This window comes from Phyllobates terribilis, unplaced genomic scaffold (genome assembly GCF_046119375.1).
Source record: "Phyllobates terribilis strain yellow unplaced genomic scaffold, ASM4611937v1 Scaffold_734__1_contigs__length_741531, whole genome shotgun sequence".
Classification (NCBI taxonomy): domain Eukaryota; kingdom Metazoa; phylum Chordata; class Amphibia; order Anura; family Dendrobatidae; genus Phyllobates; species Phyllobates terribilis.
Window position 1 is genome coordinate 23,236 of NW_027363494.1, and position 26,280 is coordinate 49,515.

General features: G+C 45.1%; 20 non-coding genes across 20 annotated transcripts; all 20 read left to right on the forward strand.

Moving 5' to 3' along the window:
• The first annotated feature begins 263 nt into the window (after positions 1–263).
• Positions 264–454, forward strand: LOC141237402 (U2 spliceosomal RNA). The gene has a single exon (XR_012302951.1). It is a non-coding gene; the product is annotated as a U2 spliceosomal RNA (small nuclear RNA).
• Positions 455–1,571: 1,117 nt separating this feature from the next.
• LOC141237644 (U2 spliceosomal RNA) lies at positions 1,572–1,762 on the forward strand. Its single transcript, XR_012303174.1, has one exon. It is a non-coding gene; the product is annotated as a U2 spliceosomal RNA (small nuclear RNA).
• A 1,120-nt stretch (positions 1,763–2,882) lies between these two features.
• LOC141237655 (U2 spliceosomal RNA) lies at positions 2,883–3,073 on the forward strand. The gene has a single exon (XR_012303185.1). It is a non-coding gene; the product is annotated as a U2 spliceosomal RNA (small nuclear RNA).
• Positions 3,074–4,195: 1,122 nt separating this feature from the next.
• On the forward strand, positions 4,196–4,386 carry LOC141237858 (U2 spliceosomal RNA). Its single transcript, XR_012303381.1, has one exon. It is a non-coding gene; the product is annotated as a U2 spliceosomal RNA (small nuclear RNA).
• A 1,121-nt stretch (positions 4,387–5,507) lies between these two features.
• LOC141237667 (U2 spliceosomal RNA) lies at positions 5,508–5,698 on the forward strand. The gene has a single exon (XR_012303197.1). It is a non-coding gene; the product is annotated as a U2 spliceosomal RNA (small nuclear RNA).
• Positions 5,699–6,820: 1,122 nt separating this feature from the next.
• LOC141237859 (U2 spliceosomal RNA) lies at positions 6,821–7,011 on the forward strand. The gene has a single exon (XR_012303382.1). It is a non-coding gene; the product is annotated as a U2 spliceosomal RNA (small nuclear RNA).
• A 1,122-nt stretch (positions 7,012–8,133) lies between these two features.
• LOC141237860 (U2 spliceosomal RNA) lies at positions 8,134–8,324 on the forward strand. Its single transcript, XR_012303383.1, has one exon. It is a non-coding gene; the product is annotated as a U2 spliceosomal RNA (small nuclear RNA).
• A 1,120-nt stretch (positions 8,325–9,444) lies between these two features.
• Positions 9,445–9,635, forward strand: LOC141237679 (U2 spliceosomal RNA). The gene has a single exon (XR_012303208.1). It is a non-coding gene; the product is annotated as a U2 spliceosomal RNA (small nuclear RNA).
• A 1,121-nt stretch (positions 9,636–10,756) lies between these two features.
• On the forward strand, positions 10,757–10,947 carry LOC141237407 (U2 spliceosomal RNA). The gene has a single exon (XR_012302956.1). It is a non-coding gene; the product is annotated as a U2 spliceosomal RNA (small nuclear RNA).
• A 1,120-nt stretch (positions 10,948–12,067) lies between these two features.
• On the forward strand, positions 12,068–12,258 carry LOC141237459 (U2 spliceosomal RNA). Its single transcript, XR_012302995.1, has one exon. It is a non-coding gene; the product is annotated as a U2 spliceosomal RNA (small nuclear RNA).
• Positions 12,259–13,376: 1,118 nt separating this feature from the next.
• Positions 13,377–13,567, forward strand: LOC141237826 (U2 spliceosomal RNA). The gene has a single exon (XR_012303350.1). It is a non-coding gene; the product is annotated as a U2 spliceosomal RNA (small nuclear RNA).
• Positions 13,568–14,689: 1,122 nt separating this feature from the next.
• LOC141237856 (U2 spliceosomal RNA) lies at positions 14,690–14,880 on the forward strand. The gene has a single exon (XR_012303379.1). It is a non-coding gene; the product is annotated as a U2 spliceosomal RNA (small nuclear RNA).
• A 1,121-nt stretch (positions 14,881–16,001) lies between these two features.
• LOC141237546 (U2 spliceosomal RNA) lies at positions 16,002–16,192 on the forward strand. The gene has a single exon (XR_012303078.1). It is a non-coding gene; the product is annotated as a U2 spliceosomal RNA (small nuclear RNA).
• A 1,121-nt stretch (positions 16,193–17,313) lies between these two features.
• Positions 17,314–17,504, forward strand: LOC141237691 (U2 spliceosomal RNA). The gene has a single exon (XR_012303219.1). It is a non-coding gene; the product is annotated as a U2 spliceosomal RNA (small nuclear RNA).
• A 1,122-nt stretch (positions 17,505–18,626) lies between these two features.
• On the forward strand, positions 18,627–18,817 carry LOC141237916 (U2 spliceosomal RNA). Its single transcript, XR_012303437.1, has one exon. It is a non-coding gene; the product is annotated as a U2 spliceosomal RNA (small nuclear RNA).
• A 1,114-nt stretch (positions 18,818–19,931) lies between these two features.
• LOC141237702 (U2 spliceosomal RNA) lies at positions 19,932–20,122 on the forward strand. The gene has a single exon (XR_012303230.1). It is a non-coding gene; the product is annotated as a U2 spliceosomal RNA (small nuclear RNA).
• A 1,122-nt stretch (positions 20,123–21,244) lies between these two features.
• Positions 21,245–21,435, forward strand: LOC141237713 (U2 spliceosomal RNA). The gene has a single exon (XR_012303241.1). It is a non-coding gene; the product is annotated as a U2 spliceosomal RNA (small nuclear RNA).
• Positions 21,436–22,552: 1,117 nt separating this feature from the next.
• On the forward strand, positions 22,553–22,743 carry LOC141237832 (U2 spliceosomal RNA). The gene has a single exon (XR_012303356.1). It is a non-coding gene; the product is annotated as a U2 spliceosomal RNA (small nuclear RNA).
• A 1,122-nt stretch (positions 22,744–23,865) lies between these two features.
• LOC141237724 (U2 spliceosomal RNA) lies at positions 23,866–24,056 on the forward strand. Its single transcript, XR_012303252.1, has one exon. It is a non-coding gene; the product is annotated as a U2 spliceosomal RNA (small nuclear RNA).
• Positions 24,057–25,178: 1,122 nt separating this feature from the next.
• Positions 25,179–25,369, forward strand: LOC141237736 (U2 spliceosomal RNA). The gene has a single exon (XR_012303263.1). It is a non-coding gene; the product is annotated as a U2 spliceosomal RNA (small nuclear RNA).
• Positions 25,370–26,280: the final 911 nt, after the last annotated feature.

The window sequence follows — 26,280 nt, forward strand, 5'->3', positions numbered from 1 at the left end:
CCCGCCTTAATTGGTTCTCCTCCCTTCCAACGGTGTTGAGGCGGGTGGGAACAGCCGGGGGTTGAGGGTACTGTGCTAAAAGAGGTGGAGTTATGCAGATCTAAAACGCGTGGATTGCAGCAGCAGCAAGCCGAAAAGTGCAGGCATGTGAGGGATCTAGAGGTTGACAGCATGTCTTCTTAACGGGAGTCCAGGTGGCCATCTCCACAAATGGACTTTTCAGAATCCTTGGGTGGCACCGTAGTCGGAAACCAATTCTGGTTATCTCTTCTCGGACTTTTGGCTAAGATCAAGTGTAGTATCTGTTCTTATCAGTTTAATATCTGATACGTCCCCTATCTGGGGACCATATATTAAATGGATTTTTAGAACAGGGAGATGGAAAAAGAGCTTGCTCTGTCCACTCCACGCATTGACCTGGTATTGCAGTATCTCCAGGACCGGTGCACCCCTTCTTTAATGCAGTTTCTAAAATCAGAAAGAATTGAATTCAATGCTTTTTGTTCATTTTGCTTGTTTGTCGGATATTGGGATGGACTCTTTGGCTTTGCTTTTTTTCTCCTCATTGGATTTTTCATGTTAAAAGTTGCAGAAGCCAGATGACAAGCTCATTTTGGTTCAACTTCAGCAACTGTGCATTGCATTGCCATGTAATGTAATGTAATGCAATGCTATCTATCTAGCTCTCCCTCTATACTTCCTTTTGGATAAACAGACATATTAGGCAAGCATTTTGGAGCTTTCACCTAAATAACTACAGGTGGTGAGATAAGCTGCACAATATAATTGACCTTTCAGTATATTGTTGCACACACACCATCTATTTAGCAAATGCCCTTGTTATCAACAGCAGCCTTTTAAACTCACCTGAGCTAACAGGTATGTGAGCTGGTTACTCTGCTGCGCTTAAAATTTCTTTTTTGGTTTGCTACAATGCCTTTTCTGAAACGTTGTCTCCCTCTGCTGGAACACTGACTTCTTTCATTTAATGCCTGCAGACTATAAAAGAGAAACCAACCCAAAAAGTTTGGTTGATTAGTCTGTGGCATTCTTTTAAACTGTTGCTTATGGCGGTCTCTGTGAGCTTCTCAGTGACATTCAGCCATCCAGGTATCCCGCCTGCAGTAGACGGAATGTGGCAATGGAACGCTGGCTGCGCGTGTCATAATAGGCTCTGAGCCTTTATATACCTGCGCACAGCAGCAGCCACCTTCAGTCTGCTGCTGGACAGCCAGCAGCAGCAGCAGGAGAGGTAATTAATCAGCAACCCTCCTGCTAAGGGTAGACAGCTGCTCGTTCCACCCCCCCCCCGCCTTAATTGGTTCTCCTCCCTTCCAACGGTGTTGAGGCGGGTGGGAACAGCCGGGGGTTGAGGGTACTGTGCTAAAAGAGGTGGAGTTATGCAGATCTAAAACGCGTGGATTGCAGCAGCAGCAAGCCGAAAAGTGCAGGCATGTGAGGGATCTAGAGGTTGACAGCATGTCTTCTTAACGGGAGTCCAGGTGGCCATCTCCACAAATGGACTTTTCAGAATCCTTGGGTGGCACCGTAGTCGGAAACCAATTCTGGTTATCGCTTCTCGGCCTTTTGGCTAAGATCAAGTGTAGTATCTGTTCTTATCAGTTTAATATCTGATACGTCCCCTATCTGGGGACCATATATTAAATGGATTTTTAGAACAGGGAGATGGAAAAAGAGCTTGCTCTGTCCACTCCACGCATTGACCTGGTATTGCAGTATCTCCAGGACCGGTGCACCCCTTCTTTAATGCAGTTTCTAAAATCAGAAAGAATTGAATTCAATGCTTTTTGTTCATTTTGCTTGTTTGTCGGATTTTGGGATGGACTCTTTGGCTTTGCTTTTCTTCTCCTCATTGGATTTTTCATGTTAAAAGTTGCAGAAGCCAGATGACAAGCTCATTTTGGTTCAACTTCAGCAACTGTGCATTGCATTGCCATGTAATGTAATGTAATGCAATGCTATCTATCTAGCTCTCCCTCTATACTTCCTTTTGGATAAACAGACATATTAGGCAAGCATTTTGGAGCTTTCACCTAAATAACTACAGGTGGTGAGATAAGCTGCACAATATAATTGACCTTTCAGTATATTGTTGCACACACACCATCTATTTAGCAAATGCCCTTGTTATCAACAGCAGCCTTTTAAACTCACCTGAGCTAACAGGTTTGTGAGCTGGTTACTCTGCTGCGCTTAAAATTTCTTTTTTGGTTTGCTACAATGCCTTTTCTGAAACGTTGTCTCCCTCTGCTGGAACACTGACTTCTTTCATTTAATGCCTGCAGACTATAAAAGAGAAACCAACCCAAAAAGTTTGGTTGATTAGTCTGTGGCATTCTTTTAAACTGTTGCTTATGGCGGTCTCTGTGAGCTTCTCAGTGACATTCAGCCATCCAGGTATCCCGCCTGCAGTAGACGGAATGTGGCAATGGAACGCTGGCTGCGCGTGTCATAATAGGCTCTGAGCCTTTATATACCTGCGCACAGCAGCAGCCACCTTCAGTCTGCTGCTGGACAGCCAGCAGCAGCAGCAGCAGGAGAGGTAATTAATCAGCAACCCTCCTGCTAAGGGTAGACAGCTGCTCGTTCCACCCCCCCCCCGCCTTAATTGGTTCTCCTCCCTTCCAACGGTGTTGAGGCGGGTGGGAACAGCCGGGGGTTGAGGGTACTGTGCTAAAAGAGGTGGAGTTATGCAGATCTAAAACGCGTGGATTGCAGCAGCAGCAAGCCGAAAAGTGCAGGCATGTGAGGGATCTAGAGGTTGACAGCATGTCTTCTTAACGGGAGTCCAGGTGGCCATCTCCACAAATGGACTTTTCAGAATCCTTGGGTGGCACCGTAGTCGGAAACCAATTCTGGTTATCGCTTCTCGGCCTTTTGGCTAAGATCAAGTGTAGTATCTGTTCTTATCAGTTTAATATCTGATACGTCCCCTATCTGGGGACCATATATTAAATGGATTTTTAGAACAGGGAGATGGAAAAAGAGCTTGCTCTGTCCACTCCACGCATTGACCTGGTATTGCAGTATCTCCAGGACCGGTGCACCCCTTCTTTAATGCAGTTTCTAAAATCAGAAAGAATTGAATTCAATGCTTTTTGTTCATTTTGCTTGTTTGTCGGATTTTGGGATGGACTCTTTGGCTTTGCTTTTCTTCTCCTCATTGGATTTTTCATGTTAAAAGTTGCAGAAGCCAGATGACAAGCTCATTTTGGTTCAACTTCAGCAACTGTGCATTGCATTGCCATGTAATGTAATGTAATGCAATGCTATCTATCTAGCTCTCCCTCTATACTTCCTTTTGGATAAACAGACATATTAGGCAAGCATTTTGGAGCTTTCACCTAAATAACTACAGGTGGTGAGATAAGCTGCACAATATAATTGACCTTTCAGTATATTGTTGCACACACACCATCTATTTAGCAAATGCCCTTGTTATCAACAGCAGCCTTTTAAACTCACCTGAGCTAACAGGTATGTGAGCTGGTTACTCTGCTGCGCTTAAAATTTCTTTCTTGGTTTGCTACAATGCCTTTTCTGAAACGTTGTCTCCCTCTGCTGGAACACTGACTTCTTTCATTTAATGCCTGCAGACTATAAAAGAGAAACCAACCCAAAAAGTTTGGTTGATTAGTCTGTGGCATTCTTTTAAACTGTTGCTTATGGCGGTCTCTGTGAGCTTCTCAGTGACATTCAGCCATCCAGGTATCCCGCCTGCAGTAGACGGAATGTGGCAATGGAACGCTGGCTGCGCGTGTCATAATAGGCTCTGAGCCTTTATATACCTGCGCACAGCAGCAGCCACCTTCAGTCTGCTGCTGGACAGCCAGCAGCAGCAGCAGCAGGAGAGGTAATTAATCAGCAACCCTCCTGCTAAGGGTAGACAGCTGCTCGTTCCACCCCCCCTCCCCGCCTTAATTGGTTCTCCTCCCTTCCAACGGTGTTGAGGCGGGTGGGAACAGCCGGGGGTTGAGGGTACTGTGCTAAAAGAGGTGGAGTTATGCAGATCTAAAACGCGTGGATTGCAGCAGCAGCAAGCCGAAAAGTGCAGGCATGTGAGGGATCTAGAGGTTGACAGCATGTCTTCTTAACGGGAGTCCAGGTGGCCATCTCCACAAATGGACTTTTCAGAATCCTTGGGTGGCACCGTAGTCGGAAACCAATTCTGGTTATCGCTTCTCGGCCTTTTGGCTAAGATCAAGTGTAGTATCTGTTCTTATCAGTTTAATATCTGATACGTCCCCTATCTGGGGACCATACATTAAATGGATTTTTAGAACAGGGAGATGGAAAAAGAGCTTGCTCTGTCCACTCCACGCATTGACCTGGTATTGCAGTATCTCCAGGACCGGTGCACCCCTTCTTTAATGCAGTTTCTAAAATCAGAAAGAATTGAATTCAATGCTTTTTGTTCATTTTGCTTGTTTGTCGGATTTTGGGATGGACTCTTTGGCTTTGCTTTTCTTCTCCTCATTGGATTTTTCATGTTAAAAGTTGCAGAAGCCAGATGACAAGCTCATTTTGGTTCAACTTCAGCAACTGTGCATTGCATTGCCATGTAATGTAATGTAATGCAATGCTATCTATCTAGCTCTCCCTCTATACTTCCTTTTGGATAAACAGACATATTAGGCAAGCATTTTGGAGCTTTCACCTAAATAACTACAGGTGGTGAGATAAGCTGCACAATATAATTGACCTTTCAGTATATTGTTGCACACACACCATCTATTTAGCAAATGCCCTTGTTATCAACAGCAGCCTTTTAAACTCACCTGAGCTAACAGGTATGTGAGCTGGTTACTCTGCTGCGCTTAAAATTTCTTTTTTGGTTTGCTACAATGCCTTTTCTGAAACGTTGTCTCCCTCTGCTGGAACACTGACTTCTTTCATTTAATGCCTGCAGACTATAAAAGAGAAACCAACCCAAAAAGTTTGGTTGATTAGTCTGTGGCATTCTTTTAAACTGTTGCTTATGGCGGTCTCTGTGAGCTTCTCAGTGACATTCAGCCATCCAGGTATCCCGCCTGCAGTAGACGGAATGTGGCAATGGAACGCTGGCTGCGCGTGTCATAATAGGCTCTGAGCCTTTATATACCTGCGCACAGCAGCAGCCACCTTCAGTCTGCTGCTGGACAGCCAGCAGCAGCAGCAGCAGGAGAGGTAATTAATCAGCAACCCTCCTGCTAAGGGTAGACAGCTGCTCGTTCCACCCCCCCCCCCGCCTTAATTGGTTCTCCTCCCTTCCAACGGTGTTGAGGCGGGTGGGAACAGCCGGGGGTTGAGGGTACTGTGCTAAAAGAGGTGGAGTTATGCAGATCTAAAACGCGTGGATTGCAGCAGCAGCAAGCCGAAAAGTGCAGGCATGTGAGGGATCTAGAGGTTGACAGCATGTCTTCTTAACGGGAGTCCAGGTGGCCATCTCCACAAATGGACTTTTCAGAATCCTTGGGTGGCACCGTAGTCGGAAACCAATTCTGGTTATCGCTTCTCGGCCTTTTGGCTAAGATCAAGTGTAGTATCTGTTCTTATCAGTTTAATATCTGATACGTCCCCTATCTGGGGACCATATATTAAATGGATTTTTAGAACAGGGAGATGGAAAAAGAGCTTGCTCTGTCCACTCCACGCATTGACCTGGTATTGCAGTATCTCCAGGACCGGTGCACCCCTTCTTTAATGCAGTTTCTAAAATCAGAAAGAATTGAATTCAATGCTTTTTGTTCATTTTGCTTGTTTGTCGGATTTTGGGATGGACTCTTTGGCTTTGCTTTTCTTCTCCTCATTGGATTTTTCATGTTAAAAGTTGCAGAAGCCAGATGACAAGCTCATTTTGGTTCAACTTCAGCAACTGTGCATTGCATTGCCATGTAATGTAATGTAATGCAATGCTATCTATCTAGCTCTCCCTCTATACTTCCTTTTGGATAAACAGACATATTAGGCAAGCATTTTGGAGCTTTCACCTAAATAACTACAGGTGGTGAGATAAGCTGCACAATATAATTGACCTTTCAGTATATTGTTGCACACACACCATCTATTTAGCAAATGCCCTTGTTATCAACAGCAGCCTTTTAAACTCACCTGAGCTAACAGGTATGTGAGCTGGTTACTCTGCTGCGCTTAAAATTTCTTTCTTGGTTTGCTACAATGCCTTTTCTGAAACGTTGTCTCCCTCTGCTGGAACACTGACTTCTTTCATTTAATGCCTGCAGACTATAAAAGAGAAACCAACCCAAAAAGTTTGGTTGATTAGTCTGTGGCATTCTTTTAAACTGTTGCTTATGGCGGTCTCTGTGAGCTTCTCAGTGACATTCAGCCATCCAGGTATCCCGCCTGCAGTAGACGGAATGTGGCAATGGAACGCTGGCTGCGCGTGTCATAATAGGCTCTGAGCCTTTATATACCTGCGCACAGCAGCAGCCACCTTCAGTCTGCTGCTGGACAGCCAGCAGCAGCAGCAGCAGGAGAGGTAATTAATCAGCAACCCTCCTGCTAAGGGTAGACAGCTGCTCGTTCCACCCCCCCTCCCCGCCTTAATTGGTTCTCCTCCCTTCCAACGGTGTTGAGGCGGGTGGGAACAGCCGGGGGTTGAGGGTACTGTGCTAAAAGAGGTGGAGTTATGCAGATCTAAAACGCGTGGATTGCAGCAGCAGCAAGCCGAAAAGTGCAGGCATGTGAGGGATCTAGAGGTTGACAGCATGTCTTCTTAACGGGAGTCCAGGTGGCCATCTCCACAAATGGACTTTTCAGAATCCTTGGGTGGCACCGTAGTCGGAAACCAATTCTGGTTATCGCTTCTCGGCCTTTTGGCTAAGATCAAGTGTAGTATCTGTTCTTATCAGTTTAATATCTGATACGTCCCCTATCTGGGGACCATACATTAAATGGATTTTTAGAACAGGGAGATGGAAAAAGAGCTTGCTCTGTCCACTCCACGCATTGACCTGGTATTGCAGTATCTCCAGGACCGGTGCACCCCTTCTTTAATGCAGTTTCTAAAATCAGAAAGAATTGAATTCAATGCTTTTTGTTCATTTTGCTTGTTTGTCGGATTTTGGGATGGACTCTTTGGCTTTGCTTTTCTTCTCCTCATTGGATTTTTCATGTTAAAAGTTGCAGAAGCCAGATGACAAGCTCATTTTGGTTCAACTTCAGCAACTGTGCATTGCATTGCCATGTAATGTAATGTAATGCAATGCTATCTATCTAGCTCTCCCTCTATACTTCCTTTTGGATAAACAGACATATTAGGCAAGCATTTTGGAGCTTTCACCTAAATAACTACAGGTGGTGAGATAAGCTGCACAATATAATTGACCTTTCAGTATATTGTTGCACACACACCATCTATTTAGCAAATGCCCTTGTTATCAACAGCAGCCTTTTAAACTCACCTGAGCTAACAGGTATGTGAGCTGGTTACTCTGCTGCGCTTAAAATTTCTTTTTTGGTTTGCTACAATGCCTTTTCTGAAACGTTGTCTCCCTCTGCTGGAACACTGACTTCTTTCATTTAATGCCTGCAGACTATAAAAGAGAAACCAACCCAAAAAGTTTGGTTGATTAGTCTGTGGCATTCTTTTAAACTGTTGCTTATGGCGGTCTCTGTGAGCTTCTCAGTGACATTCAGCCATCCAGGTATCCCGCCTGCAGTAGACGGAATGTGGCAATGGAACGCTGGCTGCGCGTGTCATAATAGGCTCTGAGCCTTTATATACCTGCGCACAGCAGCAGCCACCTTCAGTCTGCTGCTGGACAGCCAGCAGCAGCAGCAGCAGGAGAGGTAATTAATCAGCAACCCTCCTGCTAAGGGTAGACAGCTGCTCGTTCCACCCCCCCTCCCCGCCTTAATTGGTTCTCCTCCCTTCCAACGGTGTTGAGGCGGGTGGGAACAGCCGGGGGTTGAGGGTACTGTGCTAAAAGAGGTGGAGTTATGCAGATCTAAAACGCGTGGATTGCAGCAGCAGCAAGCCGAAAAGTGCAGGCATGTGAGGGATCTAGAGGTTGACAGCATGTCTTCTTAACGGGAGTCCAGGTGGCCATCTCCACAAATGGACTTTTCAGAATCCTTGGGTGGCACCGTAGTCGGAAACCAATTCTGGTTATCGCTTCTCGGCCTTTTGGCTAAGATCAAGTGTAGTATCTGTTCTTATCAGTTTAATATCTGATACGTCCCCTATCTGGGGACCATACATTAAATGGATTTTTAGAACAGGGAGATGGAAAAAGAGCTTGCTCTGTCCACTCCACGCATTGACCTGGTATTGCAGTATCTCCAGGACCGGTGCACCCCTTCTTTAATGCAGTTTCTAAAATCAGAAAGAATTGAATTCAATGCTTTTTGTTCATTTTGCTTGTTTGTCGGATTTTGGGATGGACTCTTTGGCTTTGCTTTTCTTCTCCTCATTGGATTTTTCATGTTAAAAGTTGCAGAAGCCAGATGACAAGCTCATTTTGGTTCAACTTCAGCAACTGTGCATTGCATTGCCATGTAATGTAATGTAATGCAATGCTATCTATCTAGCTCTCCCTCTATACTTCCTTTTGGATAAACAGACATATTAGGCAAGCATTTTGGAGCTTTCACCTAAATAACTACAGGTGGTGAGATAAGCTGCACAATATAATTGACCTTTCAGTATATTGTTGCACACACACCATCTATTTAGCAAATGCCCTTGTTATCAACAGCAGCCTTTTAAACTCACCTGAGCTAACAGGTATGTGAGCTGGTTACTCTGCTGCGCTTAAAATTTCTTTTTTGGTTTGCTACAATGCCTTTTCTGAAACGTTGTCTCCCTCTGCTGGAACACTGACTTCTTTCATTTAATGCCTGCAGACTATAAAAGAGAAACCAACCCAAAAAGTTTGGTTGATTAGTCTGTGGCATTCTTTTAAACTGTTGCTTATGGCGGTCTCTGTGAGCTTCTCAGTGACATTCAGCCATCCAGGTATCCCGCCTGCAGTAGACGGAATGTGGCAATGGAACGCTGGCTGCGCGTGTCATAATAGGCTCTGAGCCTTTATATACCTGCGCACAGCAGCAGCCACCTTCAGTCTGCTGCTGGACAGCCAGCAGCAGCAGCAGCAGGAGAGGTAATTAATCAGCAACCCTCCTGCTAAGGGTAGACAGCTGCTCGTTCCACCCCCCCCCCGCCTTAATTGGTTCTCCTCCCTTCCAACGGTGTTGAGGCGGGTGGGAACAGCCGGGGGTTGAGGGTACTGTGCTAAAAGAGGTGGAGTTATGCAGATCTAAAACGCGTGGATTGCAGCAGCAGCAAGCCGAAAAGTGCAGGCATGTGAGGGATCTAGAGGTTGACAGCATGTCTTCTTAACGGGAGTCCAGGTGGCCATCTCCACAAATGGACTTTTCAGAATCCTTGGGTGGCACCGTAGTCGGAAACCAATTCTGGTTATCGCTTCTCGGCCTTTTGGCTAAGATCAAGTGTAGTATCTGTTCTTATCAGTTTAATATCTGATACGTCCCCTATCTGGGGACCATATATTAAATGGATTTTTAGAACAGGGAGATGGAAAAAGAGCTTGCTCTGTCCACTCCACGCATTGACCTGGTATTGCAGTATCTCCAGGACCGGTGCACCCCTTCTTTAATGCAGTTTCTAAAATCAGAAAGAATTGAATTCAATGCTTTTAGTTCATTTTGCTTGTTTGTCGCATTTTGGGATGGACTCTTTGGCTTTGCTTTTCTTCTCCTCATTGGATTTTTCATGTTAAAAGTTGCAGAAGCCAGATGACAAGCTCATTTTGGTTCAACTTCAGCAACTGTGCATTGCATTGCCATGTAATGTAATGTAATGCAATGCTATCTATCTAGCTCTCCCTCTATACTTCCTTTTGGATAAACAGACATATTAGGCAAGCATTTTGGAGCTTTCACCTAAATAACTACAGGTGGTGAGATAAGCTGCACAATATAATTGACCTTTCAGTATATTGTTGCACACACACCATCTATTTAGCAAATGCCCTTGTTATCAACAGCAGCCTTTTAAACTCACCTGAGCTAACAGGTATGTGAGCTGGTTACTCTGCTGCGCTTAAAATTTCTTTTTTGGTTTGCTACAATGCCTTTTCTGAAACGTTGTCTCCCTCTGCTGGAACACTGACTTCTTTCATTTAATGCCTGCAGACTATAAAAGAGAAACCAACCCAAAAAGTTTGGTTGATTAGTCTGTGGCATTCTTTTAAACTGTTGCTTATGGCGGTCTCTGTGAGCTTCTCAGTGACATTCAGCCATCCAGGTATCCCGCCTGCAGTAGACGGAATGTGGCAATGGAACGCTGGCTGCGCGTGTCATAATAGGCTCTGAGCCTTTATATACCTGCGCACAGCAGCAGCCACCTTCAGTCTGCTGCTGGACAGCCAGCAGCAGCAGCAGCAGGAGAGGTAATTAATCAGCAACCCTCCTGCTAAGGGTAGACAGCTGCTCGTTCCACCCCCCCCCCCGCCTTAATTGGTTCTCCTCCCTTCCAACGGTGTTGAGGCAGGTGGGAACAGCCGGGGGTTGAGGGTACTGTGCTAAAAGAGGTGGAGTTATGCAGATCTAAAACGCGTGGATTGCAGCAGCAGCAAGCCGAAAAGTGCAGGCATGTGAGGGATCTAGAGGTTGACAGCATGTCTTCTTAACGGGAGTCCAGGTGGCCATCTCCACAAATGGACTTTTCAGAATCCTTGGGTGGCACCGTAGTCGGAAACCAATTCTGGTTATCGCTTCTCGGCCTTTTGGCAAAGATAAAGTGTAGTATCTGTTCTTATCAGTTTAATATCTGATACGTCCCCTATCTGGGGACCATATATTAAATGGATTTTTAGAACAGGGAGATGGAAAAAGAGCTTGCTCTGTCCACTCCACGCATTGACCTGGTATTGCAGTATCTCCAGGACCGGTGCACCCCTTCTTTAATGCAGTTTCTAAAATCAGAAAGAATTGAATTCAATGCTTTTTGTTCATTTTGCTTGTTTGTCGGATTTTTGGATGGACTCTTTGGCTTTGCTTTTCTTCTCCTCATTGGATTTTTCATGTTAAAAGTTGCAGAAGCCAGATGACAAGCTCATTTTGGTTCAACTTCAGCAACTGTGCATTGCATTGCCATGTAATGTAATGTAATGCAATGCTATCTATCTAGCTCTCCCTCTATACTTCCTTTTGGATAAACAGACATATTAGGCAAGCATTTTGGAGCTTTCACCTAAATAACTACAGGTGGTGAGATAAGCTGCACAATATAATTGACCTTTCAGTATATTGTTGCACACACACCATCTATTTAGCAAATGCCCTTGTTATCAACAGCAGCCTTTTAAACTCACCTGAGCTAACAGGTATGTGAGCTGGTTACTCTGCTGCGCTTAAAATTTCTTTTTTGGTTTGCTACAATGCCTTTTCTGAAACGTTGTCTCCCTCTGCTGGAACACTGACTTCTTTCATTTAATGCCTGCAGACTATAAAAGAGAAACCAACCCCAAAAGTTTGGTTGATTAGTCTGTGGCATTCTTTTAAACTGTTGCTTATGGCGGTCTCTGTGAGCTTCTCAGTGACATTCAGCCATCCAGGTATCCCGCCTGCAGTAGACGGAATGTGGCAATGGAACGCTGGCTGCGCGTGTCATAATAGGCTCTGAGCCTTTATATACCTGCGCACAGCAGCAGCCACCTTCAGTCTGCTGCTGGACAGCCAGCAGCAGCAGCAGGAGAGGTAATTAATCAGCAACCCTCCTGCTAAGGGTAGACAGCTGCTCGTTCCACCCGCCCCCCCCCGCCTTAATTGGTTCTCCTCCCTTCCAACGATGTTGAGGCGGGTGGGAACAGCCGGGGGTTGAGGATACTGTGCTAAAAGAGGTGGAGTTATGCAGATCTAAAACGCGTGGATTGCAGCAGCAGCAAGCCGAAAAGTGCAGGCATGTGAGGGATCTAGAGGTTGACAGCATGTCTTCTTAACGGGAGTCCAGGTGGCCATCTCCACAAATGGACTTTTCAGAATCCTTGGGTGGCACCGTAGTCGGAAACCAATTCTGGTTATCGCTTCTCGGCCTTTTGGCTAAGATCAAGTGTAGTATCTGTTCTTATCAGTTTAATATCTGATATGTCCCCTATCTGGGGACCATATATTAAATGGATTTTTAGAACAGGGAGATGGAAAAAGAGCTTGCTCTGTCCACTCCACGCATTGACCTGGTATTGCAGTATCTCCAGGACCGGTGCACCCCTTCTTTAATGCAGTTTCTAAAATCAGAAAGAATTGAATTCAATGCTTTTTGTTCATTTTGCTTGTTTGTCAGATTTTGGGATGGACTCTTTGGCTTTGCTTTTCTTCTCCTCATTGGATTTTTCATGTTAAAAGTTGCAGAAGCCAGATGACAAGCTCATTTTGGTTCAACTTCAGCAACTGTGCATTGCATTGCCATGTAATGTAATGTAATGCAATGCTATCTATCTAGCTCTCCCTCTATACTTCCTTTTGGATAAACAGACATATTAGGCAAGCATTTTGGAGCTTTCACCTAAATAACTACAGGTGGTGAGATAAGCTGCACAATATAATTGACCTTTCAGTATATTGTTGCACACACACCATCTATTTAGCAAATGCCCTTGTTATCAACAGCAGCCTTTTAAACTCACCTGAGCTAACAGGTATGTGAGCTGGTTACTCTGCTGCGCTTAAAATTTCTTTTTTGGTTTGCTACAATGCCTTTTCTGAAACGTTGTCTCCCTCTGCTGGAACACTGACTTCTTTCATTTAATGCCTGCAGACTATAAAAGAGAAACCAACCCAAAAAGTTTGGTTGATTAGTCTGTGGCATTCTTTTAAACTGTTGCTTATGGCGGTCTCTGTGAGCTTCTCAGTGACATTCAGCCATCCAGGTATCCCGCCTGCAGTAGACGGAATGTGGCAATGGAACGCTGGCTGCGCGTGTCATAATAGGCTCTGAGCCTTTATATACCTGCGCACAGCAGCAGCCACCTTCAGTCTGCTGCTGGACAGCCAGCAGCAGCAGCAGCAGGAGAGGTAATTAATCAGCAACCCTCCTGCTAAGGGTAGACAGCTGCTCGTTCCACCCCCCCCGCCTTAATTGGTTCTCCTCCCTTCCAACGGTGTTGAGGCGGGTGGGAACAGCCGGGGGTTGAGGGTACTGTGCTAAAAGAGGTGGAGTTATGCAGATCTAAAACGCGTGGATTGCAGCAGCAGCAAGCCGAAAAGTGCAGGCATGTGAGGGATCTAGAGGTTTACAGCATGTCTTCTTAACGGGAGTCCAGGTGGCCATCTCCACAAATGGACTTTTCAGAATCCTTGGGTGGCACCGTAGTCGGAAACCAATTCTGGTTATCGCTTCTCGGCCTTTTGGCTAAGATCAAGTGTAGTATCTGTTCTTATCAGTTTAATATCTGATACGTCCCCTATCTGGGGACGATATATTAAATGGATTTTTAGAACAGGGAGATGGAAAAAGAGCTTGCTCTGTCCACTCCACGCATTGACCTGGTATTGCAGTATCTCCAGGACCGGTGCACCCCTTCTTTAATGCAGTTTCTAAAATCAGAAAGAATTGAATTCAATGCTTTTTGTTCATTTTGCTTGTTTGTCAGATTTTGGGATGGACTCTTTGGCTTTGCTTTTCTTCTCCTCATTGGATTTTTCATGTTAAAAGTTGCAGAAGCCAGATGACAAGCTCATTTTGGTTCAACTTCAGCAACTGTGCATTGCATTGCCATGTAATGTAATGTAATGCAATGCTATCTATCTAGCTCTCCCTCTATACTTCCTTTTGGATAAACAGACATATTAGGCAAGCATTTTGGAGCTTTCACCTAAATAACTACAGGTGGTGAGATAAGCTGCACAATATAATTGACCTTTCAGTATATTGTTGCACACACACCATCTATTTAGCAAATGCCCTTGTTATCAACAGCAGCCTTTTAAACTCACCTGAGCTAACAGGTATGTGAGCTGGTTACTCTGCTGCGCTTAAAATTTCTTTTTTGGTTTGCTACAATGCCTTTTCTGAAACGTTGTCTCCCTCTGCTGGAACACTGACTTCTTTCATTTAATGCCTGCAGACTATAAAAGAGAAACCAACCCAAAAAGTTTGGTTGATTAGTCTGTGGCATTCTTTTAAACTGTTGCTTATGGCGGTCTCTGTGAGCTTCTCAGTGACATTCAGCCATCCAGGTATCCCGCCTGCAGTAGACGGAATGTGGCAATGGAACGCTGGCTGCGCGTGTCATAATAGGCTCTGAGCCTTTATATACCTGCGCACAGCAGCAGCCACCTTCAGTCTGCTGCTGGACAGCCAGCAGCAGCAGCAGCAGGAGAGGTAATTAATCAGCAACCCTCCTGCTAAGGGTAGACAGCTGCTCGTTCCACCCCCCCCCCCCGCCTTAATTGGTTCTCCTCCCTTCCAACGGTGTTGAGGCGGGTGGGAACAGCCGGGGGTTGAGGGTACTGTGCTAAAAGAGGTGGAGTTATGCAGATCTAAAACGCGTGGATTGCAGCAGCAGCAAGCCGAAAAGTGCAGGCATGTGAGGGATCTAGAGGTTGACAGCATGTCTTCTTAACGGGAGTCCAGGTGGCCATCTCCACGAATGGACTTTTCAGAATCCTTGGGTGGCACCGTAGTCGGAAACCAATTCTGGTTATCGCTTCTCGGCCTTTTGGCTAAGATCAAGTGTAGTATCTGTTCTTATCAGTTTAATATCTGATACGTCCCCTATCTGGGGACCATATATTAAATGGATTTTTAGAACAGGGAGATGGAAAAAGAGCTTGCTCTGTCCACTCCACGCGTTGACCTGGTATTGCAGTATCTCCAGGACCGGTGCACCCCTTCTTTAATGCAGTTTCTAAAATCAGAAAGAATTGAATTCAATGCTTTTTGTTCATTTTGCTTGTTTGTCGGATTTTGGGATGGACTCTTTGGCTTTGCTTTTCTTCTCCTCATTGGATTTTTCATGTTAAAAGTTGCAGAAGCCAGATGACAAGCTCATTTTGGTTCAACTTCAGCAACTGTGCATTGCATTGCCATGTAATGTAATGTAATGCAATGCTATCTATCTAGCTCTCCCTCTATACTTCCTTTTGGATAAACAGACATATTAGGCAAGCATTTTGGAGCTTTCACCTAAATAACTACAGGTGGTGAGATAAGCTGCACAATATAATTGACTTTTCAGTATATTGTTGCACACACACCATCTATTTAGCAAATGCCCTTGTTATCAACAGCAGCCTTTTAAACTCACCTGAGCTAACAGGAATGTGAGCTGGTTACTCTGCTGCGCTTAAAATTTCTTTTTTGGTTTGCTACAATGCCTTTTCTGAAACGTTGTCTCCCTCTGCTGGAACACTGACTTCTTTCATTTAATGCCTGCAGACTATAAAAGAGAAACCAACCCAAAAAGTTTGGTTGATTAGTCTGTGGCATTCTTTTAAACTGTTGCTTATGGCGGTCTCTGTGAGCTTCTCAGTGACATTCAGCCATCCAGGTATCCCGCCTGCAGTAGACGGAATGTGGCAATGGAACGCTGGCTGCGCGTGTCATAATAGGCTCTGAGCCTTTATATACCTGCGCACAGCAGCAGCCACCTTCAGTCTGCTGCTGGACAGCCAGCAGCAGCAGCAGCAGGAGAGGTAATTAATCAGCAACCCTCCTGCTAAGGGTAGACAGCTGCTCGTTCCACCCCCCCCCCCGCCTTAATTGGTTCTCCTCCCTTCCAACGGTGTTGAGGCGGGTGGGAACAGCCGGGGGTTGAGGGTACTGTGCTAAAAGAGGTGGAGTTATGCAGATCTAAAACGCGTGGATTGCAGCAGCAGCAAGCCGAAAAGTGCAGGCATGTGAGGGATCTAGAGGTTGACAGCATGTCTTCTTAACGGGAGTCCAGGTGGCCATCTCCACAAATGGACTTTTCAGAATCCTTGGGTGGCACCGTAGTCGGAAACCAATTCTGGTTATCGCTTCTCGGCCTTTTGGCTAAGATCAAGTGTAGTATCTGTTCTTATCAGTTTAATATCTGATACGTCCCCTATCTGGGGACTATATATTAAATGGATTTTTAGAACAGGGAGATGGAAAAAGAGCTTGCTCTGTCCACTCCACGCATTGACCTGGTATTGCAGTATCTCCAGGACCGGTGCACCCCTTCTTTAATGCAGTTTCTAAAATCAGAAAGAATTGAATTCAATGCTTTTTGTTCATTTTGCTTCTTTGTCGGATTTTGGGATGGACTCTTTGGCTTTGCTTTTCTTCTCCTCATTGGATTTTTCATGTTAAAAGTTGCAGAAGCCAGATGACAAGCTCATTTTGGTTCAACTTCAGCAACTGTGCATTGCATTGCCATGTAATGTAATGTAATGCAATGCTATCTATCTAGCTCTCCCTCTATACTTCCTTTTGGATAAACAGACATATTAGGCAAGCATTTTGGAGCTTTCACCTAAATAACTACAGGTGGTGAGATAAGCTGCACAATATAATTGACCTTTCAGTATATTGTTGCACACACACCATCTATTTAGCAAATGCCCTTGTTATCAACAGCAGCCTTTTAAACTCACCTGAGCTAACAGGTATGTGAGCTGGTTACTCTGCTGCGCTTAAAATTTCTTTTTTGGTTTGCTACAATGCCTTTTCTGAAACGTTGTCTCCCTCTGCTGGAACACTGACTTCTTTCATTTAATGCCTGCAGACTATAAAAGAGAAACCAACCCAAAAAGTTTGGTTGATTAGTCTGTGGCATTCTTTTAAACTGTTGCTTATGGCGGTCTCTGTGAGCTTCTCAGTGACATTCAGCCATCCAGGTATCCCGCCTGCAGTAGACGGAATGTGGCAATGGAACGCTGGCTGCGCGTGTCATAATAGGCTCTGAGCCTTTATATACCTGCGCACAGCAGCAGCCACCTTCAGTCTGCTGCTGGACAGCCAGCAGCAGCAGCAGCAGGAGAGGTAATTAATCAGCAACCCTCCTGCTAAGGATAGACAGCTGCTCGTTCCACCCCCCCCCCCGCCTTAATTGGTTCTCCTCCCTTCCAACGGTGTTGAGGCGGGTGGGAACAGCCGGGGGTTGAGGGTACTGTGCTAAAAGAGGTGGAGTTATGCAGATCTAAAACGCGTGGATTGCAGCAGCAGCAAGCCGAAAAGTGCAGGCATGTGAGGGATCTAGAGGTTGACAGCATGTCTTCTTAACGGGAGTCAAGGTGGCCATCTCCACAAATGGACTTTTCAGAATCCTTGGGTGGCACCGTAGTCGGAAACCAATTCTGGTTATCGCTTCTCGGCCTTTTGGCTAAGATCAAGTGTAGTATCTGTTCTTATCAGTTTAATATCTGATACGTCCCCTATCTGGGGACCATATATTAAATGGATTTTTAGAACAGGGAGATGGAAAAAGAGCTTGCTCTGTCCACTCCACGCATTGACCTGGTATTGCAGTATCTCCAGGACCGGTGCACCCCTTCTTTAATGCAGTTTCTAAAATCAGAAAGAATTGAATTCAATGCTTTTTGTTCATTTTGCTTGTTTGTCGGATTTTGGGATGGACTCTTTGGCTTTGCTTTTCTTCTCCTCATTGGATTTTTCATGTTAAAAGTTGCAGAAGCCAGATGACAAGCTCATTTTGGTTCAACTTCAGCAACTGTGCATTGCATTGCCATGTAATGTAATGTAATGCAATGCTATCTATCTAGCTCTCCCTCTATACTTCCTTTTGGATAAACAGACATATTAGGCAAGCATTTTGGAGCTTTCACCTAAATAACTACAGGTGGTGAGATAAGCTGCACAATATAATTGACCTTTCAGTATATTGTTGCACACACACCATCTATTTAGCAAATGCCCTTGTTATCAACAGCAGCCTTTTAAACTCACCTGAGCTAACAGGTATGTGAGCTGGTTACTCTGCTGCGCTTAAAATTTCTTTTTTGGTTTGCTACAATGCCTTTTAAGAAACGTTGTCTCCCTCTGCTGGAACACTGACTTCTTTCATTTAATGCCTGCAGACTATAAAAGAGAAACCAACCCAAAAAGTTTGGTTGATTAGTCTGTGGCATTCTTTTAAACTGTTGCTTATGGCGGTCTCTGTGAGCTTCTCAGTGACATTCAGCCATCCAGGTATCCCGCCTGCAGTAGACGGAATGTGCCAATGGAACGCTGGCTGTGCGTGTCATAATAGGCTCTGAGCCTTTATATACCTGCGCACAGCAGCAGCCACCTTCAGTCTGCTGCTGGACAGCCAGCAGCAGCAGCAGCAGGAGAGGTAATTAATCAGCAACCCTCCTGCTAAGGGTAGACAGCTGCTCGTTCCACCCCCCCCCCCCGCCTTAATTGGTTCTCCTCCCTTCCAACGATGTTGAGGCGGGTGGGAACAGCTGGGGGTTGAGGGTACTGTGCTAAAAGAGGTGGAGTTATGCAGATCTAAAACGCGTGGATTGCAGCAGCAGCAAGCCGAAAAGTGCAGGCATGTGAGTGATCTAGAGGTTGACAGCATGTCTTCTTAACGGGAGTCCAGGTGGCCATCTCCACAAATGGACTTTTCAGAATCCTTGGGTGGCACCGTAGTCGGAAACCAATTCTGGTTATCGCTTCTCGGCCTTTTGGCTAAGATCAAGTGTAGTATCTGCTCTTATCAGTTTAATATCTGATACGTCCCCTATCTGGGGACCATATATTAAATGGATTTTTAGAACAGGGAGATGGAAAAAGAGCTTGCTCTGTCCACTCCACGCATTGACCTGGTATTGCAGTATCTCCAGGACCGGTGCACCCCTTCTTTAATGCAGTTTCTAAAATCAGAAAGAATTGAATTCAATGCTTTTTGTTCATTTTGCTTGTTTGTCGGATTTTGGGATGGACTCTTTGGCTTTGCTTTTCTTCTCCTCATTGGATTTTTCATGTTAAAAGTTGCAGAAGCCAGATGACAAGCTCATTTTGGTTCAACTTCAGCAACTGTGCATTGCATTGCCATGTAATGTAATGTAATGCAATGCTATCTATCTAGCTCTACCTCTATACTTCCTTTTGGATAAACAGACATATTCGGCAAGCATTTTGGAGCTTTCACCTAAATAACTACAGGTGGTGAGATAAGCTGCACAATATAATTGACCTTTCAGTATATTGTTGCACACACACCATCTATTTAGCAAATGCCCTTGTTATCAACAGCAGCCTTTTAAACTCACCTGAGCTAACAGGTATGTGAGCTGGTTACTCTGCTGCGCTTAAAATTTCTTTTTTGGTTTGCTACAATGCCTTTTCTAAAACGTTGTCTCCCTCTGCTGGAACACTGACTTCTTTCATTTAATGCCTGCAGACTATAAAAGAGAAAAAAACCCAAAAAGTTTGGTTGATTAGTCTGTGGCATTCTTTTAAACTGTTGCTTATGGCGGTCTCTGTGAGCTTCTCAGTGACATTCAGCCATCCAGGTATCCCGCCTGCAGTAGACGGAATGTGGCAATGGAACGCTGGCTGCGCGTGTCATAATAGGCTCTGAGCCTTTATATACCTGCGCACAGCAGCAGCCACCTTCAGTCTGCTGCTGGACAGCCAGCAGCAGCAGGAGAGGTAATTAATCAGCAACCCTCCTTCTAAGGGTAGACAGCTGCTCGTTCCACCCCCCCCCCGCCTTAATTGGTTCTCCTCCCTTCCAACGGTGTTGAGGCGGGTGGGAACAGCCGGGGGTTGAGGGTACTGTGCTAAAAGAAGTGGAGTTATGCAGATCTAAAACGCGTGGATTGCAGCAACAGCAAGCCGAAAAGTGCAGGCATGTGAGGGATCTAGAGGTTGACAGCATGTCTTCTTAACGGGAGTCCAGGTGGCCATCTCCACAAATGGACTTTTCAAAATCCTTGGGTGGCACCGTAGTCGGAAACCAATTCTGGTTATCGCTTCTCGGCCTTTTGGCTAAGATCAAGTGTAGTATCTGTTCTTATCAGTTTAATATCTGATACGTCCCCTATCTGGGGACCATATATTAAATGGATTTTTAGAACAGGGAGATGGAAAAAGAGCTTGCTCTGTCCACTCCACGCATTGACCTGGTATTGCAGTATCTCCAGGACCGGTGCACCCCTTCTTTAATGCAGTTTCTAAAATCAGAAAGAATTGAATTCAATGCTTTTTGTTCATTTTGCTTGTTTGTCGGATTTTGGGATGGACTCTTTGGCTTTGCTTTTCTTCTCCTCATTGGATTTTTCATGTTAAAAGTTGCAGAAGCCAGATGACAAGCTCATTTTGGTTCAACTTCAGCAACTGTGCATTGCATTGCCATGTAATGTAATGTAATGCAATGCTATCTATCTAGCTCTCCCTCTATACTTCCTTTTGGATAAACAGACATATTAGGCAAGCATTTTGGAGCTTTCACCTAAATAACTACAGGTGGTGAGATAAGCTGCACAATATAATTGACCTTTCAGTATATTGTTGCACACACACCATCTATTTAGCAAATGCCCTTGTTATCAACAGCAGCCTTTTAAACTCACCTGAGCTAACAGGTATGTGAGCTGGTTACTCTGCTGCGCTTAAAATTTCTTTTTTGGTTTGCTACAATGCCTTTTCTGAAACGTTGTCTCCCTCTGCTGGAACACTGACTTCTTTCATTTAATGCCTGCAGACTATAAAAGAGAAACCAACCCAAAAAGTTTGGTTGATTAGTCTGTGGCATTCTTTTAAACTGTTGCTTATGGCGGTCTCTGTGAGCTTCTCAGTGACATTCAGCCATCCAGGTATCCCGCCTGCAGTAGACGGAATGTGGCAATGGAACGCTGGCTGCGTGTGTCATAATAGGCTCTGAGCCTTTATATACCTGCGCACAGCAGCAGCCACCTTCAGTCTGCTGCTGGACAGCCAGCAGCAGCAGCAGCAGGAGAGGTAATTAATCAGCAACCCTCCTGCTAAGGGTAGACAGCTGCTCGTTCCACCCCCCCCCCCCGCCTTAATTGGTTCTCCTCCCTTCCAACGGTGTTGAGGCGGGTGGGAACAGCCGGGGGTTGAGGGTACTGTGCTAAAAGAGGTGGAGTTATGCAGATCTAAAACGCGTGGATTGCAGCAGCAGCAAGCCGAAAAGTGCAGGCATGTGAGGGATCTAGAGGTTGACAGCATGTCTTCTTAACGGGAGTCCAGGTGGCCATCTCCACAAATGGACTTTTCAGAATCCTTGGGTGGCACCGTAGTCGGAAACCAATTCTGGTTATCGCTTCTCGGCCTTTTGGCTAAGATCAAGTGTAGTATCTGTTCTTATCAGTTTAATATCTGATACGTCCCCTATCTGGGGACCATATATTAAATGGATTTTTAGAACAGGGAGATGGAAAAAGAGCTTGCTCTGTCCACTCCACGCATTGACCTGGTATTGCAGTATCTCCAGGACCGGTGCACCCCTTCTTTAATGCAGTTTCTAAAATCAGAAAGAATTGAATTCAATGCTTTTTGTTCATTTTGCTTGTTTGTCGGATTTTGGGATGGACTCTTTGGCTTTGCTTTTCTTCTCCTCATTGGATTTTTCATGTTAAAAGTTGCAGAAGCCAGATGACAAGCTCATTTTGGTTCAACTTCAGCAACTGTGCATTGCATTGCCATGTAATGTAATGTAATGCAATGCTATCTATCTAGCTCTCCCTCTATACTTCCTTTTGGATAAACAGACATATTAGGCAAGCATTTTGGAGCTTTCACCTAAATAACTACAGGTGGTGAGATAAGCTGCACAATATAATTGACCTTTCAGTATATTGTTGCACACACACCATCTATTTAGCAAATGCCCTTGTTATCAACAGCAGCCTTTTAAACTCACCTGAGCTAACAGGTATGTGAGCTGGTTACTCTGCTGCGCTTAATATTTCTTTTTTGGTTTACTACAATGCCTTTTCTGAAACGTTGTCTCCCTCTGCTGGAACACTGACTTCTTTCATTTAATGCCTGCAGACTATAAAAGAGAACCAACCCAAAAAGTTTGGTTGATTAGTCTGTGGCATTCTTTTAAACTGTTGCTTATGGCGGTCTCTGTGAGCTTCTCAGTGACATTCAGCCATCCAGGTATCCCGCCTGCAGTAGACGGAATGTGGCAATGGAACGCTGGCTGCGCGTGTCATAATAGGCTCTGAGCCTTTATATACCTGCGCACAGCAGCAGCCACCTTCAGTCTGCTGCTGGACAGCCAGCAGCAGCAGCAGGAGAGGTAATTAATCAGCAACCCTCCTGCTAAGGGTAGACAGCTGCTCGTTCCACCCCCCCCCCCGCCTTAATTGGTTCTCCTCCCTTCCAACGGTGTTGAGGCGGGTGGGAACAGCCGGGGGTTGAGGGTACTGTGCTAAAAGAGGTGGAGTTATGCAGATCTAAAACGCGTGGATTGCAGCAGCAGCAAGCCGAAAAGTGCAGGCATGTGAGGGATCTAGAGGTTGACAGCATGTCTTCTTAACGGGAGTCCAGGTGGCCATCTCCACAAATGGACTTTTCAGAATCCTTGGGTGGCACCGTAGTCGGAAACCAATTCTGGTTATCGCTTCTCGGCCTTTTGGCTAAGATCAAGTGTAGTATCTGTTCTTATCAGTTTAATATCTGATACGTCCCCTAACTGGGGACCATATATTAAATGGATTTTTAGAACAGGGAGATGGAAAAAGAGCTTGCTCTGTCCACTCCACGCATTGACCTGGTATTGCAGTATCTCCAGGACCGGTGCACCCCTTCTTTAATGCAGTTTCTAAAATCAGAAAGAATTGAATTCAATGCTTTTTGTTCATTTTGCTTGTTTGTCGGATTTTGGGATGGACTCTTTGGCTTTGCTTTTCTTCTCCTCATTGGATTTTTCATGTTAAAAGTTGCAGAAGCCAGATGACAAGCTCATTTTGGTTCAACTTCAGCAACTGTGCATTGCATTGCCATGTAATGTAATGTAATGCAATGCTATCTATCTAGCTCTCCCTCTATACTTCCTTTTGGATAAACAGACATATTAGGCAAGCATTTTGGAGCTTTCACCTAAATAACTACAGGTGGTGAGATAAGCTGCACAATATAATTGACCTTTCAGTATATTGTTGCACACACACCATCTATTTAGCAAATGCCCTTGTTATCAACAGCAGCCTTTTAAACTCACCTGAGCTAACAGGTATGTGAGCTGGTTACTCTGCTGCGCTTAAAATTTCTTTTTTGGTTTGCTACAATGCCTTTTCTGAAACGTTGTCTCCCTCTGCTGGAACACTGACTTCTTTCATTTAATGCCTGCAGACTATAAAAGAGAAACCAACCCAAAAAGTTTGGTTGATTAGTCTGTGGCATTCTTTTAAACTGTTGCTTATGGCGGTCTCTGTGAGCTTCTCAGTGACATTCAGCCATCCAGGTATCCCGCCTGCAGTAGACGGAATGTGGCAATGGAACGCTGGCTGCGCGTGTCATAATAGGCTCTGAGCCTTTATATACCTGCGCACAGCAGCAGCCACCTTCAGTCTGCTGCTGGACAGCCAGCAGCAGCAGCTGCAGGAGAGGTAATTAATCAGCAACCCTCCTGCTAAGGGTAGACAGCTGCTCGTTCCACCCCCCCCCCGCGCCTTAATTGGTTCTCCTCCCTTCCAACGGTGTTGAGGCGGGTGGGAACAGCCGGGGGTTGAGGGTACTGTGCTAAAAGAGGTGGAGTTATGCAGATCTAAAACGCGTGGATTGCAGCAGCAGCAAGCCGAAAAGTGCAGGCATGTGAGGGATCTAGAGGTTGACAGCATGTCTTCTTAACGGGAGTCCAGGTGGCCATCTCCACAAATGGACTTTTCAGAATCCTTGGGTGGCACCGTAGTCGGAAACCAATTCTGGTTATCGCTTCTCGGCCTTTTGGCTAAGATCAAGTGTAGTATCTGTTCTTATCAGTTTAATATCTGATACGTCCCCTATCTGGGGACCATATATTAAATGGATTTTTAGAACAGGGAGATGGAAAAAGAGCTTGCTCTGTCCACTCCACGCATTGACCTGGTATTGCAGTATCTCCAGGACCGGTGCACCCCTTCTTTAATGCAGTTTCTAAAATCAGAAAGAATTGAATTCAATGCTTTTTGTTCATTTTGCTTGTTTGTCGGATTTTGGGATGGACTCTTTGGCTTTGCTTTTCTTCTCCTCATTGGATTTTTCATGTTAAAAGTTGCAGAAGCCAGATGACAAGCTCATTTTGGTTCAACTTCAGCAACTGTGCATTGCATTGCCATGTAATGTAATGTAATGCAATGCTATCTATCTAGCTCTCCCTCTATACTTCCTTTTGGATAAACAGACATATTAGGCAAGCATTTTGGAGCTTTCACCTAAATAACTACAGGTGGTGAGATAAGCTGCACAATATAATTGACCTTTCAGTATATTGTTGCACACACACCATCTATTTAGCAAATGCCCTTGTTATCAACAGCAGCCTTTTAAACTCACCTGAGCTAACAGGTATGTGAGCTGGTTACTCTGCTGCGCTTAAAATTTCTTTTTTGGTTTGCTACAATGCCTTTTCTGAAACGTTGTCTCCCTCTGCTGGAACACTGACTTCTTTCATTTAATGCCTGCAGACTATAAAAGAGAAACCAACCCAAAAAGTTTGGTTGATTAGTCTGTGGCATTCTTTTAAACTGTTGCTTATGGCGGTCTCTGTGAGCTTCTCAGTGACATTCAGCCATCCAGGTATCCCGCCTGCAGTAGACGGAATGTGGCAATGGAACGCTGGCTGCGCGTGTCATAATAGGCTCTGAGCCTTTATATACCTGCGCACAGCAGCAGCCACCTTCAGTCTGCTGCTGGACAGCCAGCAGCAGCAGCAGCAGGAGAGGTAATTAATCAGCAACCCTCCTGCTAAGGGTAGACAGCTGCTCGTTCCACCCCCCCCCCCCGCCTTAATTGGTTCTCCTCCCTTCCAACGGTGTTGAGGCGGGTGGGAACAGCCGGGGGTTGAGGGTACTGTGCTAAAAGAGGTGGAGTTATGCAGATCTAAAACGCGTGGATTGCAGCAGCAGCAAGCCGAAAAGTGCAGGCATGTGAGGGATCTAGAGGTTGACAGCATGTCTTCTTAACGGGAGTCCAGGTGGCCATCTCCACAAATGGACTTTTCAGAATCCTTGGGTGGCACCGTAGTCGGAAACCAATTCTGGTTATCGCTTCTCGGCCTTTTGGCTAAGATCAAGTGTAGTATCTGTTCTTATCAGTTTAATATCTGATACGTCCCCTATCTGGGGACCATATATTAAATGGATTTTTAGAACAGGGAGATGGAAAAAGAGCTTGCTCTGTCCACTCCACGCATTGACCTGGTATTGCAGTATCTCCAGGACCGGTGCACCCCTTCTTTAATGCAGTTTCTAAAATCAGAAAGAATTGAATTCAATGCTTTTTGTTCATTTTGCTTGTTTGTCGGATTTTGGGATGGACTCTTTGGCTTTGCTTTTCTTCTCCTCATTGGATTTTTCATGTTAAAAGTTGCAGAAGCCAGATGACAAGCTCATTTTGGTTCAACTTCAGCAACTGTGCATTGCATTGCCATGTAATGTAATGTAATGCAATGCTATCTATCTAGCTCTCCCTCTATACTTCCTTTTGGATAAACAGACATATTAGGCAAGCATTTTGGAGCTTTCACCTAAATAACTACAGGTGGTGAGATAAGCTGCACAATATAATTGACCTTTCAGTATATTGTTGCACACACACCATCTATTTAGCAAATGCCCTTGTTATCAACAGCAGCCTTTTAAACTCACCTGAGCTAACAGGTATGTGAGCTGGTTACTCTGCTGCGCTTAAAATTTCTTTTTTGGTTTGCTACAATGCCTTTTCTGAAACGTTGTCTCCCTCTGCTGGAACACTGACTTCTTTCATTTAATGCCTGCAGACTATAAAAGAGAAACCAACCCAAAAAGTTTGGTTGATTAGTCTGTGGCATTCTTTTAAACTGTTGCTTATGGCGGTCTCTGTGAGCTTCTCAGTGACATTCAGCCATCCAGGTATCCCGCCTGCAGTAGACGGAATGTGGCAATGGAACGCTGGCTGCGCGTGTCATAATAGGCTCTGAGCCTTTATATACCTGCGCACACCAGCAGCCACCTTCAGTCTGCTGCTGGACAGCAGCAGCAGCAGCAGCAGGAGAGGTAATTAATCAGCAACCCTCCTGCTAAGGGTAGACAGCTGCTCGTTCCACCCCCCCCCCCGCCTTAATTGGTTCTCCTCCCTTCCAACGGTGTTGAGGCGGGTGGGAACAG